The sequence below is a fragment of the Micromys minutus genome, assembly GCF_963924665.1.
Source record: "Micromys minutus genome assembly, chromosome: 20".
Classification (NCBI taxonomy): Eukaryota; Metazoa; Chordata; class Mammalia; order Rodentia; family Muridae; genus Micromys; species Micromys minutus.
Genome location: NC_137955.1, coordinates 45957327 through 45974820, shown reverse-complemented (window position 1 = coordinate 45974820; position 17494 = coordinate 45957327). Strand labels below are relative to the sequence as shown.

Below are 17494 nucleotides of genomic sequence, written 5' to 3'. Positions count from 1 at the left end.
TTGCAATGCCTGGGCTGTATCCTGTCTCAAAAGAAAAGGAGGAGGATGGTTGAAGGAGGTATTGAGGAGGACCCTCACTTTTATTGACCTCTGACCACCACATGCACATATATACATGCATATGCACATGTACACACACACACACACACACACACACACACACACATTTCTAATTTAAAATAAATTTAACCTTAGAAAACGAGGAGGTTAGCTTAGTGGGACAGCAATTGCCTAGCATGGGCAAAGTCCTAGATTCTGTCTTCACATAACAAAATAAATAATCCTAGATCTCTGGGAATGTAAAGGGTGGCTAAGATACTTAACAGAACTTGGCTTTCCCTGCATGGTTATAAAGAAGCAAAGAAGAACAGAGGGAGGGATAGGAAGGACTTAAACCCAGTATATCAACTACACTGATAACCAAGACTAGAGCCAAAACTCAGACTCAAAGGCAGCCAGGAAGCCTGACCATATCTACATATGAGGTTAAACACTTTAATCAATGCTAGTTTGGGTGCAGGAATAAAAGATTCAGTCACATGCTTTGTTCAGAGCACTTCAGTTTGGACTTCTGTGAGACGCCCTGAGAACTATCTGCAGGAGAATGGGGTGAGCTAAATTTAAAATCATCTTTTTATGCCATTTGGACTGAAATTATTTCTAGAATAATGAAGCTTCATGGCTATAATTCAAACTAGGTTTTAGTCTATTGGTTTAACTGCAGCATAGCTAAAATTCAGAAACTTTTATAGTGTTCAATTCCACATAATGATGGTTTAAAATGTTGAAGAAATTCAATTATGGTAGACGCAAGCTTGATTTTTTTTTCTTCTTTTCATTCTTATTCTTTTAAAGGGGCTTCATTGGGAGATCTGTTAAATAAAGATTCCCTTCCAAAAATTCGACAGTCTCTAAAGATGGAGTATTTCATAAATCCAGAAACACTGGATTGATGTGGATTATTACAGATAACATAGAAGGATTAAAAATAATTGTCTATGAGACTCCTCATTCTTGCTCTGTAGAGTATATTTAAAAGTATTACATAATGAAGTAAATGTGTGAATTCCCATAAACACAAGGAGCAACACAACAAAAATGCAAACAGCATAAGGATAGATATTTAGAACATGATTAGAAACCACAATACTTTGTGAAAGCAGCAGTAACAGCTTCTCCTCTGGGCTCGGTGACCTCTTCAGCCACGGGTAGCTGCTTAGGTTTACAGTGCCAGGCATGGACTACACCGATTAGGCACGACGTCCAATGAAACAACTGTTGGTTACCCTCCATGCCACCAGGCATAAGCACCACAATTATTACACCTTTGGGATGTCTTGGGTAGGGTAAGGAAAGACTTGAAAAAACTTGACAGGAGAAAATGGAGGGGTAGAAGTGATATAGGTAAGGTACCTGTGCATAAACCAAGTTAAAAACAGAGTGTAAATGGGACAGCTAATGTTAAAGTTACAGGTCTGATCTTAGGGTTGAAAAATTAAGAAATAAATGGAAAGGGGGCACTTCTGGGAAGCCGGGCCATTCTAGACACCAAGGATAGCCTTCCTCTGCAACACTCCACTCTCCCTCCCTCACCACCCAGCAGCCATCCTATGCTACCTTCTACCTGAAGGGGCGAGATAGGCATCACTGGGCACCACTCACCCTCTTGTCTTACACATTCTCCACTCAATGGAGGCCAGTCTTCCAGGCTACTTGGACAAGGTCAGTGTCGAAAGTAGGATAAGGGTAAAGGTTGTTTAGCTCTCTTTAGTCTGAGACAATGAAATATGAAGAAAGGAAAGTAACTCATTTCAAACCCAACATCTAATCATGTACAGCCACTTAGGGCTCAGGTTCTAGACTCCTGTCTCCAGCATCCCACATTACACCAGGGCCATAACGACCAAGGGAAGAGTATTCTCTCCCAGGTTTGTTATGCCTGACCAGTGCCTTCTATGCTATCGCAGCCTTCGTGACAGGTATCACAAAGGGACTGGGACACCACATCAGAGGGGTGTGCAAGGGCTCTCAGGTGGGTAGGCAGTCAGTCTTTGCTTAGAGCTTTTATTTGAGAGGCAAGTTCAAGTAAGTTACGTTTATTAATGTCTGCCCTGGAGGCTCTTCATGGCTTGCTTTGTCTATATGTGCTTTATGCATCAGTACTTGCTTGTAAGCTGGATATAGAGAAAAATCAGCCCGTAGCAGTTGGGCAGGTCATTTTCATCCCCTCCATACCACCCCCATCCCCACTACAACCCCCTCACCCCACCATATCCCTGCAGCAAATACCTGTAGCATTCCACTGTGGTCTTATCATTTCTGCTCAATCTCTCTCCTACAGCAGGGTTTCTCAATCAAACCCAGAGCTCATGTATAGAACTAGTCACAATGACCAGGTCTGGGAATCCCCGTTTCCACCTTCCAGAGATGAAATCACAGGTAAGCCACCATGCCTGCTGGATATTTACACGGGTTCTGGGAATGCAGACAACAGTTGGTCCTCTTGCTTGCACAATAAGCTGTTTAACCACTGAGCCGTCTCCCTAAGCCTCAAAGTTTTTATGGCTTTGATTATTTTTTCATGATTAGATAATGATTTTAATCAGTTTTTAAAACAAACTCATGTGTCTAAGTGGATAGTGTGTTAACAATTTAGAGGCAAGGGAAACTAGAAGAGAAATATGTACAGGTTTGATTAAACCATGTGCAGAACTTCTATGTCCCACCAGCTGTCCCCAGGAGAATGTTGCAGGACCCAGCAGTGCATGGGAACCACATGGGATTTGGCAAGATCACCACTAGCTTTTGTATAATTTCTGAACAATTTTCTTCTATCTTTGAAGCCTGAGAGCTGCCAGGTATACTAGGCATGCTTACAGCTATACCTGAGTAGATTCTGGCCCCAGCCGGTCACCACTTACAAACACAGAATGTGATTGCTTTTCCTTTAACTCCAGACCAGCATTCTTTCTCCTTGAGCAGGAACTTTTGTCTACACTGGGTCAATACCTCAACTGATGAATCTGACAATAGTAAATGGACTTTTGAGGTCCTTGGTTCTATCTGTCCTTTTAGGTCCTCAGGAGGCTAGCATCCATTTCTAGTTACTAGGACTATGACATTTGTCTTAGTCAAGGTTTCTATTCCTTCACAAACATCATGACCAAGAAGCAAGTTGGGGAGGAAAAGTTTTATTCAACTTACACTTCCACATTGCTATTCATCACCAAAGGAAGTCAGGACTGGAACCCAAGCAGGTCAGGAAGTAAGAACTGATGCAGAGGCCATGGAGGGTTGTCACTTACTGGCTTGCTTCCCCTGGCTTGATCAGCCTGCTTTCTTATAGAACCCAGGTCTACCAGCCCAGGGATGGCACCACCCACAATGGGCTGGACCCTCCCCCCTTGATCACTAGTTGAGAAAATGCCTTACAGCTGGATCTCATGGAAGCATTTCTTCAACTGAGGCTCCTTTCTCTATGATAACTCCAGCTTGTGTCAAGTTGACACAAAACCAGCCAGCACAACATTCAACTTCATTCAGTTCCCTGCAAAAATGAGTGTCTGCTGATGTTAGGCAGCCAATGAGAGCCATCTGGATAGTCGTCTTGGCTCAACAGAACTCCAGTAAGATGTGTTATCCCTGACTCTGAACCAAAGAAAGCTATAACTTTGTTGCTGACGGTACACAGTAAACTGGGTTAATAACTCAAAATGAGCCTCATTATTAAAATCTGCTGAGAGTCTTACCTTTTCAGAGAAAGCGTCCTAAATTGGTAATGAATACTACTAGCTGCTGTGCAGATGCCAGTGATGTCCACTAGAGTCTGTTTAGATTATTCAAAACTATCCTGGATAAAAATCCATACCTTTGATAATAATGAAACTCCACCTGTGCCCTTGAAACAATTTGGAAAAGAAAATCTACTTCTTGCCCTAACGTAGCTGTAGCAACAACGCCCTCTTTTTTAACCCTAAACCGGTCTCTCCAGGCTGAGGCTTTATAAAGAGAACACTTCTATATTTTTGACAAAGGCAGCTCTGAGAATTAGTTGGCTGGGGCAGACTGTAATTTCCTTTGCTAAGCAAATATCACTAAGCAAACAGAAAGGACAGATTACACCCATCTCTCTCCCAATAAAGGAGAACAAAACACCCCTTTCATGTGAGAAACAGAAGAAGGAAAATAATCCTGACCATGTTTGTTTTTGAAATAGCCTCCTAATCTCACCTGGGCTTTTTTATATTGTTATTAACGTATTATGCCATATGATCTTGTTTAGATTTTGGGTTAGGTCAGGCAATGTGGCTCTGTCATTGCATTGAGTTAAATAACACCTCAAAGAATAAATAATAAAATGAGAATGCTGACTTGGCAGAAACAGGAGTAAAGAGTTTAATGCCCTGTGCTCTATGCTAGAGCCTATGTCTTGCCATCCTGTGTTCATTTCTGCATCTACAAAAGTGGGAAATAAAAGTAGAAGAGTGAGGGAGGAGAGTTAAAGAGGGACATGCAGGGAAGCTTTGGCTATAATTATCAAGGCCCTTCCCCTGGAGATGAGAGCAGCATCCTAAAAGATAAAAATCAAACGTGGCCTGTGCTCCAGTTATACAGAGAACTAACAAGTGTTCATGACCTTGACCTCAGCCTATCATGACCTTGACCTCAGTCTATCATGATTTTGACCTCAGCCTATCATGACCTTGACCTCAGCCTATCAAGACCTTGACCTCAGCCTATCATGACCTTGACCTCAGCCTATCATGACCTTGACCTCAGCCTATCATGACCTTGACCTCAGCCTACCAAGACCTTGACCTCAGCCTATCATGACCTTGACCTCAGCCTAACCATACCATCACAGCTCTTTCCTTCATACATTCATACTTTCAACAAATGCTTGAAGGTCAAGCATTTCTGCCAAGAATTCAAGGTCAACACAATGGACCGTGACCCTGCCAAGCCCACAGCCAGATGGGAAAGCAATTATGAGTTTGGTTAGTAAACCCAGTGAGTAGAATTATCTGAATCCCCACCTGCAACACGTGTGCCACTCACCCGAGCCATTTCTCACCAACAGGCAGCCATTGATTGTCATTCTCTAAGAATGAACTCACCTTTGGAGGACTGAAGGTCACATGTACTTCCCATCTCTTGCCTCTGAGAAGCATAATGGAGTGACATAATGTCAATCTGCCACCTAAATTAAGGTTTCTCCTCTCATTCTACTCCTGCCACAAAGTCAGTAATTATAATCAAAGGGACAATTACCTTTGTTGAGCAAGACCTGCTTTTAATTAACCTGTTTCTATGTTTGTCCCTCACTGAGAAGGCCTCCGTGAAGAATGCTTCTAATGAGTCCTGTACTCTGGATCCTTGAAGAACAGACGAGCAATAAGTAAAGGCCTAAGGGCCTTGGCATTCTGCTTTCCCAAGACTTCATTGCATCTCAAGAAAATCAAGCTTAGTGACAGGAGCTGAGCCTTGCTCCACACGAAAGGGGCTGTGTGGAGAATGAAGGAAGTCTCTGTGAAGGGCAGGCCATTCAGGACATCCTGTCAACTCCTACGGTGCTGCTGTGAAACTTTGCCTGACCCTTACAATGCTGTCTTCTTCAGTGCAGCCTGTGCCAACAGACCTCCCCCTTCCTCCTGACAATCCATGAATTTCCCCAAAGCAACGAGGTACTTTAAATGTGGAACAGCAAGAGCACCCATCACCATCAATCAAAACAGCAAAAGCAAAACAATTTTAAAAATAGACAAAAGGCATGAATAAACATCCCACCAACATACGTGTGACAAGCAAGAACCTGAAAACCGTTCACTGTCACTAATACTCTGGGAAGGAAGCATAAGTCAAAACAATTGTGAGAAGTCACCTCACCACACCTCATGATGACTACATCCAAAATCTACAGAAGATAAAATGAGCTGGGAACAATTTGTGGAGACTGGAACCCTGGAGCAGAGGCCGGAGAAGCTCAGTGCTGCGCCATCACAGAAGGGTATGATTACAGTCTGAAGTTAAAGAGATAACTTCCACAAGATGGAGTGAACACATCACTAGATACATACCCAGAAGCCCTGAAAGCAAGATCTCAAGAAGGTCGTTAAATACCCACATTCATAGAAAACATCGTCCACAATTATCAAAAGATGGAGCAACCAGAGTCAACTGATAAACCTAGGGATGAATAGAAGATTCCAGCAAAGTGAACTCTCCCCTTCACCACTCCCAGGGAAGAAATTTCAAAAATGGCAAAGCTCTTTTCTTCTATTCACTTAACTTTCCGTGAGATTAGGTTCTGCTAAGTATAGGAATAACCTTTGGGATTTGGGTTGAAGGTTGAAAACTGTACTGTACTTAACCACACTTGATAGCAGCTTGTGTATGCCAAAGCTGGTATATATCAGAGGTTTCCCACCCGTAAAGACGGGAAATAATTTAATAATTATTTTTATAAGTTAATAAACATGACTGGCAATTAGCGTATGGGAGCTAGGGTATGTCAAGTGTCCTGTATATAGGACAGCCTCCCATAGCGAGGAAAGAACCTTTGCAGAATTGCCTAGCAGGATGGGGAAGCCCTGCTTTAAAGAAAAGTCATGGTAAATGGAAAAATACTTCCCCACCTTATCAAAGTGTTAAAACAACTGTGTAAATTGACTGTGTTAAGAAGGGTCAGCCTGCACTCCAACCGGGAAAGTAGATCACTGTCTGCTCGGCCATCATTAGAGCAGGTTCCTCCTGTAGCAGATGAGGACAAATACAGAGACCTATAGCCAGACGATACACTCATGGGGGGAGGGGTAAGGGAGAGGGACAGACAGACAGACAGACAGACACACAGACAGACAGACACGGACACACAGAGAGAGACAGAAGAGATTTCTTGGAATACTCATTTCTAAATGGAATATCTCCATCAAATCCCCGCTCCAGAATTCAGGGAACCCTGTGAAAGTGGAGGCGCAAAGGGTGTAAAAGCCAGAGGAATGGTGGATAGCAAGAAAACAAGGCCCTGTGAACCAACATGAGCAAAGATCATGTGACCTCAGAGACTGTGCCGTCATGCACAGAGCATAATGTACACTCCCGTGTACATACGTGTGTGTGTGTGTGTGTGTGTGTGTGTGTGTGTGTGTGTGTGTGTACTAAGGCTTTCAGTTCAATTGTGTTTATGGTATTCCTGGATGTGTAGATGAGTGTGTCTCAGATTCTTGTGTCTTCTGCTGAGCTCTTTTCCTTCTGTTTTGTTGTTTGTTTGTTTGCTTGCTTTGGTGGTGGTGGGTTTTGTCCAACTCCAATGTGTTAGTTTTTGTTTTATAGTATCTTGTTATGTTATCTTATATTACATTATGTTATTATCCCTTAAAAGCCTGTTTGTTTTCTAATGAGAAACGGAAGTGGAGTGGATCCTGATGGGATGGGCGGTGGGCAGGAACTGAGAGGAGTCAGAAGGAAGGGAGACAGTCATCAGGATATATGATGTGAGAAAAATGTGTTGTCGATAAAAGGAAACAGAGGAGAACAGGCAGGAATGATCTGCTGAAGCATGACTGCCAGCCACCCTAACCTTACCATTGCCACCAGCTTCCATGGCCAACAACTGCCACACAGAAGCCACGTAGGAGCCAGGCTGACCCACCTGTTCCATATAGAAGTTGCAGAGGCCAGGATAGCAGCAGACATCTGAGTACTTCTTCCAGAGGGCCACCTCTGAAAGCCTGGGCTACATTGTCTAAGAGCTCGCTGCTGGGGACACTACACACGCAAATGCTCCAGGAGGTGAGAGTCTACCTGGCTTCGAGCAGGTTATTCTAAAGCTCAGACTCACGGCTTCCTCTCACAACTGGGTGGGGGGATGAGGGGTGAGGGAGGTGATTCTAAATAACAATTGAAAAGGTTTATCCTGTCATAGATTTCTTGCAACAATCCTTGTCACCACAGCAGCAGGAATGTGTAGGGTGGGGACACATTTAGTTAACAGGTGTATGTTCATGCCATGGCTCTTAGGCTCTCGTGTCTGTGGCTACATACGGAGTCTGGATAAGGCCATGATATTGAAGCAAACCATTAACTGTTCTGTATACTTAACTTTACCAACCTGTCTTGTATACTGTAATAAGCTCATCTTTCGTGCATTAAAATGCAAATAAAAACAGCATTGGCATTCCATCTCCCCCTAGTCAGAATGGCCACCATCAAGAAAGAAAAAATGCTGATGAGTATACAGAGAAAAGGGAACCTTTGCTCACTGCGAGCCAGGGAGTCTTACAGGTGTAAACTAATTTATCCACTATGGAAATCCAGGAAACCATAAGGAATGTAAGGCAGCCTACCACAGACGTACTGCAGGTCCGTGATTACTGCAGCACTGCTGATAAAACCCAAGGGACAGAACCAGCCTAGATGCCCATCAAAAGGTGACTGGATGGATGAAGAAGTGGTCCGCACATAACAGAACATCACTCTTCTGTTGAAAGGAATGAAGTCATGTCACTTGTGAAGAAATGGACAGAATGGAAAACCAGCACACTAAGCAAAGTAAGCCAGACTCGGAGGGACAAGCACCACCACATGGATTTTCTCATAGGCAGATGTTTGTGTGCACACTCGTGTGTGAACATGTGCGTGTGTGCACATGCATGCACGCCATGAAAGTAAGTGTGGGACTACTGAGAGCAGAAAGCAGCCTAAAGAGGGGGAAGGGTGACTAAGGGACGCGAGGGAGGAAAAATGAACAAACGTAGCACGCACCTCTTATAATGGAATCTATATTTAAAATAAAGATGATATAAAAGTAGAGAAAAACTATTTTAGGGAGAGAAAAGAGCCAGTGGGGGGGGGGGGACGATGAGAAAAAACATGAGCAAAATACACTGAATAAAAACTTTATTATGCAACCTAGTAGGTGGACAAAGGAAAAATAGAAAAGATTCTTTGTGACTATTCTGACTTCTTACTTTTAGCTCCCAGAAGAACTGCTGTGGTCAAAACTTGGAGCTGTGGTCCAAGCCCCTTTACCACTGGTCCCAGCCTCTGACACTTGGTGCCTTTGTTACAAGCAAGTCACTCTAATTGCAGAAAACAGCTGGAAGGATACCACAGCTGATTGTGTCAAACTGTTTCATGCAACTGGTTCAAAAATCCAGTGTGTGTGAGAGAGTGTGTGTTTATACATGTGTGTGTGTGTGTCTGTGTGTGTCTATGAAACATCATAAAAAACCTTCTCTAGAATGACTGTTCCTCCTGGACAAACTACCTCATCATCTTGTAATTCCAAAAGATGAGTTAAAAACCTTTGCTGTTTCTTCTCTTGTTTTATTGAATTTGAACTCAAATTTAAACACAGCACTTCTCCCTAGAAACGACTGCAGCCTAGAGCCTTTATAGCCAGTTACCACCCACAAATCCAAGCTTATCTATGAACCTAAGCTCACAAATAATACTGGAGTCGAGTTTAAATAGTGAGACTGTGGTGTCTTTATAACAAGGACTTATTGGGAGCGAAATGGAAAAGAGGAGAAAATAAAGTCACCCTCTAAAGTGGAGTACCTGGTGTCATAAAAGCCACACTTCTGGGATGCGCTATATCAGCAACTGAACAGGTTAATGTCTCTTGAAATTTGCTGAGAATAAATTTGAAACAGCATTTCTATGGGAGCAATTGCATACCCTACTAAGAGTAATGTCCCTAACATTTTCAAGGACCCTTTGGAAATATGTTGGGAATACAATATATCTGTGTGTTATTGAAAGATATGCAGAGACTCACAGCCTTTCCATGAATCCTCCTTGTGAGTGTGGGTCCCGCTGATTCTGCAATGAACTACCTATAAAGTTCTCCCAGTGACCACAGCCATATGCACACGTGCTGGAACACAGTCACTACTCTCACACAAGCCTTGGCGATCATCATGTTTACCCATTTGGGAGAACAAATGCCCTCCTACCTTTTCTGCTAGCCTGAATACATGGCCTACTGCTGGTGTTCTGCACCTTATAAATTTACCTCTCTAGTACTCTCTAATTAAATCCAGAAACTGTTCACCTTCTTCTCAAGCATGAGGCTGAATTGTGAGAAGCCATAGAATCTGCAAAGGACCTTTCTATATGCAAATAGCAAACGTGCTAAATTATCATTTGCACCACTGAGGTGATTATCCACATAAATCTTAACTGTGCTGCCAAGAGCCACATTAAATCATCCCAATGGCCCATTGCATTGTGGGTGACAAGTCAGTGCTGTCCCTGAAAATTCACACCCTTGCCTGCAAACACCTCGGAGAAATCCAGACCCCATAACAAGCCCTACCAAGCCTCGCTTAACTAACAGGCACAAGAGTGTCATGTCCAGTGGTTTCCCAACACCTGCATTCCAAAGAAGATACCTTTGTCAGGAACACTTTCCCCTTCTGAAAGAATTATTATAATCTTTACATTCTACGAATCCTTCCCTCTAACAGTAAAAATAAAATACTGGGCTCCTGTTTGGTAATTCTCTAGCCTCTGCTTCTAGCAAACTCACAACCTCTCAGTGTGCATCTGCCTTGAGCTGACAGACCAGAGAGGACTCGGGGGTAATGAATCCATGGTATCCACACACTGAAATGGGAGGATACATTCTACCTTCATTTTCACTGACTTTTCACTGAACTCAATTGCTTTCATCGAGTATAAACGAGCAGCAAACTCTGTTAGTTCCAGAGACTTTGTCACCAAGAGATGCCACAGATGATTTCCATGCCACACTGAGGTTGCTGAGCTGTCTCCAGATGTGACTGTCACCACTATCTTACTATGAGGTCTTCCTGTTCCATTCTATAGTAAAGAAGTATGCAGTGAACTCACAAACTTAAATGATTTTAACAGAATTTTTTTAATAACCCTATATATTTTATGCTAGTTTTTGAGAGACATTGTGTGTCAAAAGAGTTGATGGACCTGGACGTTATCATTTAGCCAGATGGGTCTGGAACACAAAGAAGATTGTGACTTCCTGTCTGTGTGGATTTGGCTTGCATGACAGTAGCCATTATGGGTAGTGGCCACATGATTACCTGTGGATGACACAGGAGAGTTTCTCTGAAAGAGCTTCCCACATAGATAATAAATAGAATAAAAACCATTGCGGGTCTTGCAGAGCTACTCACTGGGACTCTAGAACCAAGATGTGAAGTAACCTAAGATAAACCAGGCACATTCCTATTTGGATAAAGTTATTCTTGTCCTAACCTGTATATATGACCCAATCCTGATCCAAATTTCTGGACTTACTGCCTCCCAGGACCACATGCCTGTCAATCATCCCCAGTAAACTGGGCTTGAAGTCCTGTCTCTGTCCACGTCTAATTCATTGGCCTTACAGTATAGTGGTGTCTCTTCCCATGCAAATTGCACTGGGCAGTTACAGAATGTTGCCCGGAAGATGGGCACCACTGAACTGTCACTGACATCTGCTTAAATACCCTGTGCTTCTTTCAGTGACTCGCTTGTAGACATTCTAGTCCTCCATCTGTGTTCCCTTCTTTTGCTTGTAGAAGGCCAGTCCAGTCTGACCTGTACACACAGAGGGATTCTGGGTAATGAGTCTGTCTACGTAGGATTACCTTGATATCAACCCCCTATGGCTCATACTATTCCTTTCTGAAAGGTGAAATGGTAAACTCAGAGTGTACACAGAAATATGCCTGTGGGTTCTTGGCTGGTGTGCTTTGCCCTTGGTGCTGTTTGTATTTTGATGCAAATTTTGCTTCCTCTAGAGGGGCTGCCCTAATGAGGAGTGAATCTCGAACTTCTGCAAACCTTTTCTCCATCTTAACTGGTCAATAAAGATGGCTGAAGCCAATCACTGGGCGAAGGATAAGGTGGGATTTCCGGGTCCCAGAAGAAAGAGGAGGAGAGAGAAGGAGGGAAATTCGGACCAGGCTATGGCGCAGATAGGAAGCAATAGACATACATAGGTCTCAGAGATCGATAGTTTGTAGCCTCCGTAGGGGACAGAGGCTAAGGAGGATGGGGCAAGATATTCTTTGCCCAGCAGTTGTTATCTGGCTTGTTTTAAAATATTAAGGCTGTCTGGTGTCTCCCATCCTCGGCCACTTAGGAAGGCAAGAGAAAGGGCACAGCCTCGGGGCAGTCGTTAGAGTTGGTGGAGCTAGCGGTGGGAGCTGGATGAGACGGTCATTGGAAGCACTAGGCAAGGAGCAAGCATGCATTAAAAAAAAACAAAAAACAAACAAACAAAACAAAACAGGCAGCTCTAACAACACATCACACTAGTCAACAGACAGAAGCCCCAAGAGCAAGATGTCCTGCCTCAAAATTCCCACTGAAAATCCACTGTCTGGAAAGTTCTTGCTGTATATCATACATAGACACATAAAAATAGTGAGCAACTCTTTAATCATGGCCATGGGGTATCATGGACCATTTTAATAGCTTTCTATGTGTTAACTACTTAGTTGTCACACAGACCCTATTAGGTATGGTTTATGTCTACAATCATTTTAAAGATGAAAAAAAGGCAGAGAATGAATATAGGACCTAAGTAAATTATGTGGCTGAGATCCCAACCCGGCAGCCAGGTAATGTCACCACACTTAGCCAGCCTCCCCAGCCAGCTAAGGACACTCAGCATCAAACGGGACAAAGGTAACCTCTAAATGTCTCGTTGTCCTGTAGAAATAAGTTTCATCATCTCGTAAAGATGGAGAAGAAGCTACAGGATTAGTCCAAAAATTCAATAGAACATGTATATCAAAAGCTAAGGCTGCCACATGAGTTCCCCCAAACGTGACACTATTTTAAAATGTTGCTACATGTTATCAAGGTTGTGCAAAAGGCGGTAAACAAAAAGCTAGGTAGGGGTGAAAACTAAAACCTTCCAGAGTATCTGAGAAGCAGAGAAGCTTGGTCTGCATTGGACAGGAGTCACAGTGGGCTCTGGACATTTGTATCTTTCTCCCCACATTTGTCCTAACTCGGTTTTCCTTTCCCTGGCAAAAGCTGCTATCTTGGCAGTGGTTGAGCCAAGGCAGCTGATAAAAGGAAGCATTGAACTGTGGGCTTGCTTACAGATTTGGAGGGTTTGCCCACGATCATCATGTTGGACACGATCATCAGGTATGGCGGAGGCATGGCGGGGAGTCAGGTGGGGGAGTGGGGGCGAGTCATGGCTCAGGAGCAGCCGCTGAGAGTTCACATCTGATCTGCAAGATAGATCGGACCTGCCATGGGCTTTTGAAACCTTAAAGCCTCCCCCGTGACACGCCTCCTCTAACAGGGGCACGGTACCCAAGCTTTCCCAAACAGTTCACCCACTGGGGAGAAACACTCAAATACTTGAGCTTTGGGAGATCATTCTCATTCAAACCACTACACTGGCTTTTTTTTTTTTTTCTTTTATACATTCTTTCTGTCACCCTGCCCCACTCAGCAGCTCCTCAGCAGCTCCAGACACATCACACACAGCAAAATACGATCTAATACTTTCACAAAATCAACACCAGATGGACTGGGCTGCGGCACCAGGGATGTGGGCCAGGACTCTTAGAAGGGGCGAATCAAAAGCAACAAAGGGTCTTTGAAGAGGTGTCAGTGACAATTCAATGATGCTCCCCTTCAAAGAAAATCTGTTTCAATACAGGTGGAAGTCGGAAAGGTTGAAAAACGACATCCAACCAGTGTTCAAGGGTTCTCTACATAAAAATCAAGCCCGGAGAATGGCTCGCGCCTTCCAAATGCAAAGGCACGTTCAGCGAACGGATGGTAACGTGGGACAGAGCCTTGAAAAGCCAAGTCAGCAGCTCCTCCGTTTTCATGCTTCATGGATGCCAGTTGTATCTTCTTCAGGGAAACTATTCCTCCCCTAAGGCTCCCAACCCTAAGATCCACCGCATTCTGACCAGGCCTGTCTGACTTTCCTTCCTAGGAATTCAATCTTTGTAGGGGCACAGAGGGGAGAAGGTTAAATGAAAAACACCATGTTGACATTTATATCCTACAGAGGTTTGTTTGGAGTTTAGGGTTTTGTTTTATACCCCGAAGGCCTTGTCCGGGATCCCTAGAACTATCTCTGACCTAATCAATCAACTCATGGATTTGATGGCATGATCGGGAGAGAATGAGAACCAGAAGAAAGAGGTTGTATAGTCTACAGTCTGCCCACAGCTTCTGAAGCCTTTTAGACCTCGTATTGCTCTACCACATGCCCCAGAGACAGAAGAGGGTCTACAGGAGTTAATTTCTGCCCTTCTATGTCGTGCTCTTGGTTTGGTCTGAGCCTTGCTTTCTATGTCCAGTTCGTGTCTTTGGAATGGCAACACTTTGTGCTATTATGTGTGAAACGCTTTTTTTAATTTTACAGGTGCTCGCAGCTGTACTCTGCCTTGTGTCTCATAGGAGACGATGAAATTTGATTTTGAAGAATGCTGGAACTGTTTAGTCCTTGGGGATTCTTGGACCTGAAGTAAATGCTTTTTATTTTAATTGTAAGATAGACATGAGTGTTTGGGGACTGAGAAAGGACCTTATGGTTTGATTATAGAATGTTTCTAAGATGCTCACATTTTGAAGGCCTGGTCCACAATGCAGTGGGGCTCTCGAGAAGTGATGGAATCTTGAGGTTTCAACAAAGTCAATGGATTAATCCACTGATGAGCTCATGTGGTGGCCTTGTCAAGAGGCAGAAAAACTAAGGGGCAGAACCCCATTAAAGGGAGGTCACTGGGAGCATAGCCCTCTATATACCTTGGCTCTGACACCATCATTTGTTCATTTCTCTGGCTGCTATGGGTTGAGCAGCTCTCCTCCCCCATGTCCTTGCATCATGATGTCACCACAGGCTAAACCTCACGAACATTAGAGCCAGCTACCTGTGCACTGAACCATGAGGCAAATAAACCTTTCCACTTTTGAATTGTTCTGCTCAGCAATGAAAAACTGACTAATATACCCTTGTCACACAATGACTCCATTCATCTGCCTTTGGGTCTATTTTTCTATCTGGGAATCTCTGGTGTTCATCATATTTTTATATTTCATAACAGGTATGGTCTAAAAAAATAAAACCTGGTTGATATTAATATTGTATAATTGAAATAAAACATAAAATGACCAACAGGAGAGAAAATTGACCCACTACAGGCTTGATACAATCATTCTACCAAGGCAAAATGAGTTGTAAGAACTAAAGAAATAAAACACCTAGGCAAGAAACACAGTAATGTGGTAGGAATGCATAGTTTAATTCATATTTAATGTTATCACTGAGCAGTAACTTAAGTGGTGATGAATGGGTCTATTATATATACTGGAGTCTAGTCTAGAAGTCTAGAAATATCCTCAAAGCTAACCATTAAAAACCTAGCACACACTTATCAAATGCAAAAAGACATGGGTTACTGTAATGGTTTGGGTATAGCTGGCCCATGGAAAGTGGCACTATAGGAGGTGTGGCTTTGTTGGAATGGGTGTGGCTTTGTTGGATGAAGTTTGTCACTGTGTAGGCAGGCTTTGAGGTCTTCTCCTATACTCAGGCTCTGCTCACAAGGTTGAGAATCTCTTACTGGCTACCTGCAAAGGAGAGTCTCCTTCTGACTACTTCTGGATCAAGGCCTAGAACTCTTGGCTCCTTCGCCAACAACATGTCTGCCTGGATGCTACCATGTTTCCCACCATGATGATAATGGAATGAACATCTGAAACTGTAAGCCAGCCCCAATTAAATGTTTTCCTTTATAAGAGTTGCCTTGGTCGTATTTAATTCTAGTTGGAAGAGGTGAGTCTGGTCTCAAAACAGAGGTAAAACCACCACCCGATCACTCCCAGCCTGACTCCACCACTGCTACAAGGGTGGGTAGAGGAGGAGGTCATGATCCAAAGGAACCAGAGCAGCTGAGGAAACTGTTTATTGGAAGTCTGAGCTTTGGAACCACAGATAATAGCTTAAGAGGACATTTTCAGAAATGTGACACACTTACAGACTGTGTGGTAATGAGAGATCCCCAAACAAAACCTTCCAGGAGCTTTCGTTTTGTGACCTATTCTTGGGTTGAAGAGGTGGATGCTGCAATGTGTGCTTGTCCACACAAGGTTGATGGGCATGTGGTAGAACCAAAGAGAGCTGTTGCTAGAGAGGGTTCTGTAAAGCCTGGTGCCCATTTAACAGTAAAGGAAATTTTTGTGGGTGGTATTAAAGAGGATACGGAAGAATATAATCTGAGAGACTACTTTGAAAACTATGGCAAAATTGAAACCATAGAAATTATGAAAGACAGGTAGAGTAGGAAAAGGAGAGGATTTGCTTTTGTGACTTTTGATGATCATGACACAGTTGATAAAATATTAATGGGCATAATTGTGAAGTGAAAAGGGGCCCTTTCTAAACAAGAGATGCAGTCTGCTGGATCTGAGAGAGGTCGTAGAGGTGGATCTGGCAACTTTATGGGTCATGGAGGAAACTTTGGAGGTGGTGGAGGAAACTTTGGAGGTGGTGGAGGAAACTTTGGCAGAAGAGGAGGCTGTGGCGGTGGAGGTGGCGGCAGCAGAGGTAGTTATGGAGGTGGTGACGGTGGATATAATGGATTTGGAGGAGATGGTGGTAACTATGGTGGTTGTCCTGGTTACAGCAGTAGAGGAGGTTATGGAGTGTGGACCAGGATATGGAGGTGGAGGAGATGATGGTTACAGTGAAGGAGGAAAGTTCGGTGGAGGTAACTACGATGCTGGTGGGAGCCATAATGACTTTGGAAATGACAGTGGATAACAACAATCAAATTATTGACCCATTGTGGGGGGGGGTTGGTGGCAGAAGCTCAGGCAGTGCCTATGGTGGTGGCCATGGATCTGGAGATGGAAGTGGTGGATATGGTGTCAGAAGGTTTTAAAATAAAACAGAAAAGGCTACAGTTCTTAGCAGGAGAGAGGGAGGAGCTGTCAGGAAGGCTGCAAGTAACTCTGAGACAGTCGTCCTAAATGCATTAGAGGAACTGTAACAATCTGCCACAGGAGGAAGGATGATACACAGTCAGAAAGTTACTGCAGCTCAAACAGGAAACCCTTCCTGTTCAGGACAGTCACAGCCACAGTTTGTAAAAATGCAGCTATTGATTAGGGCAATATAGTCTCAGTTAGATGTACACTCCTGAGGTCTTTTATCTGTTGTAGCTCTGTCTGTTCCTTTTCATTACATCAGGTATATTGCACTGTAAATTGTGGTAGTGGTACCAGGAATTAAAAAATTAAGGAATTCTTAACTTTTCAATATTTGTGTAGTTCAGTTTTTCTACACTTTAGTACAGAAACTTTAACAAGACGCAGTTTTGAAGATGTTTCCTTGTGAGTTAACAAGTAAAGATCGTTGTTAATTGCTATATTGTATGAATTTTGCTAAAGTTAACTGTAAACCTACTAACCTGAAATTTAAGGGGAATCTATCTCCCCTCTCCCCCCCCCATTTCCAAAACCGTGGTGAATGGCCACTGAC

The 17494-nt window shown here is 43.4% G+C and overlaps 1 pseudogene across 1 annotated transcript; it reads left to right on the top strand.

Annotated features, from left to right (window-relative positions):
* Positions 1 to 13111: 13111 nt before the first annotated feature.
* LOC308433797 (heterogeneous nuclear ribonucleoprotein A3-like) lies at positions 13112 to 16895 on the top strand (annotated as a pseudogene). The gene is made up of 3 exons: positions 13112 to 13131; positions 13655 to 13776; positions 15779 to 16895. The product of its transcript is annotated as a heterogeneous nuclear ribonucleoprotein A3-like (transcript).
* The last annotated feature ends 599 nt before the right edge of the window (positions 16896 to 17494 follow it).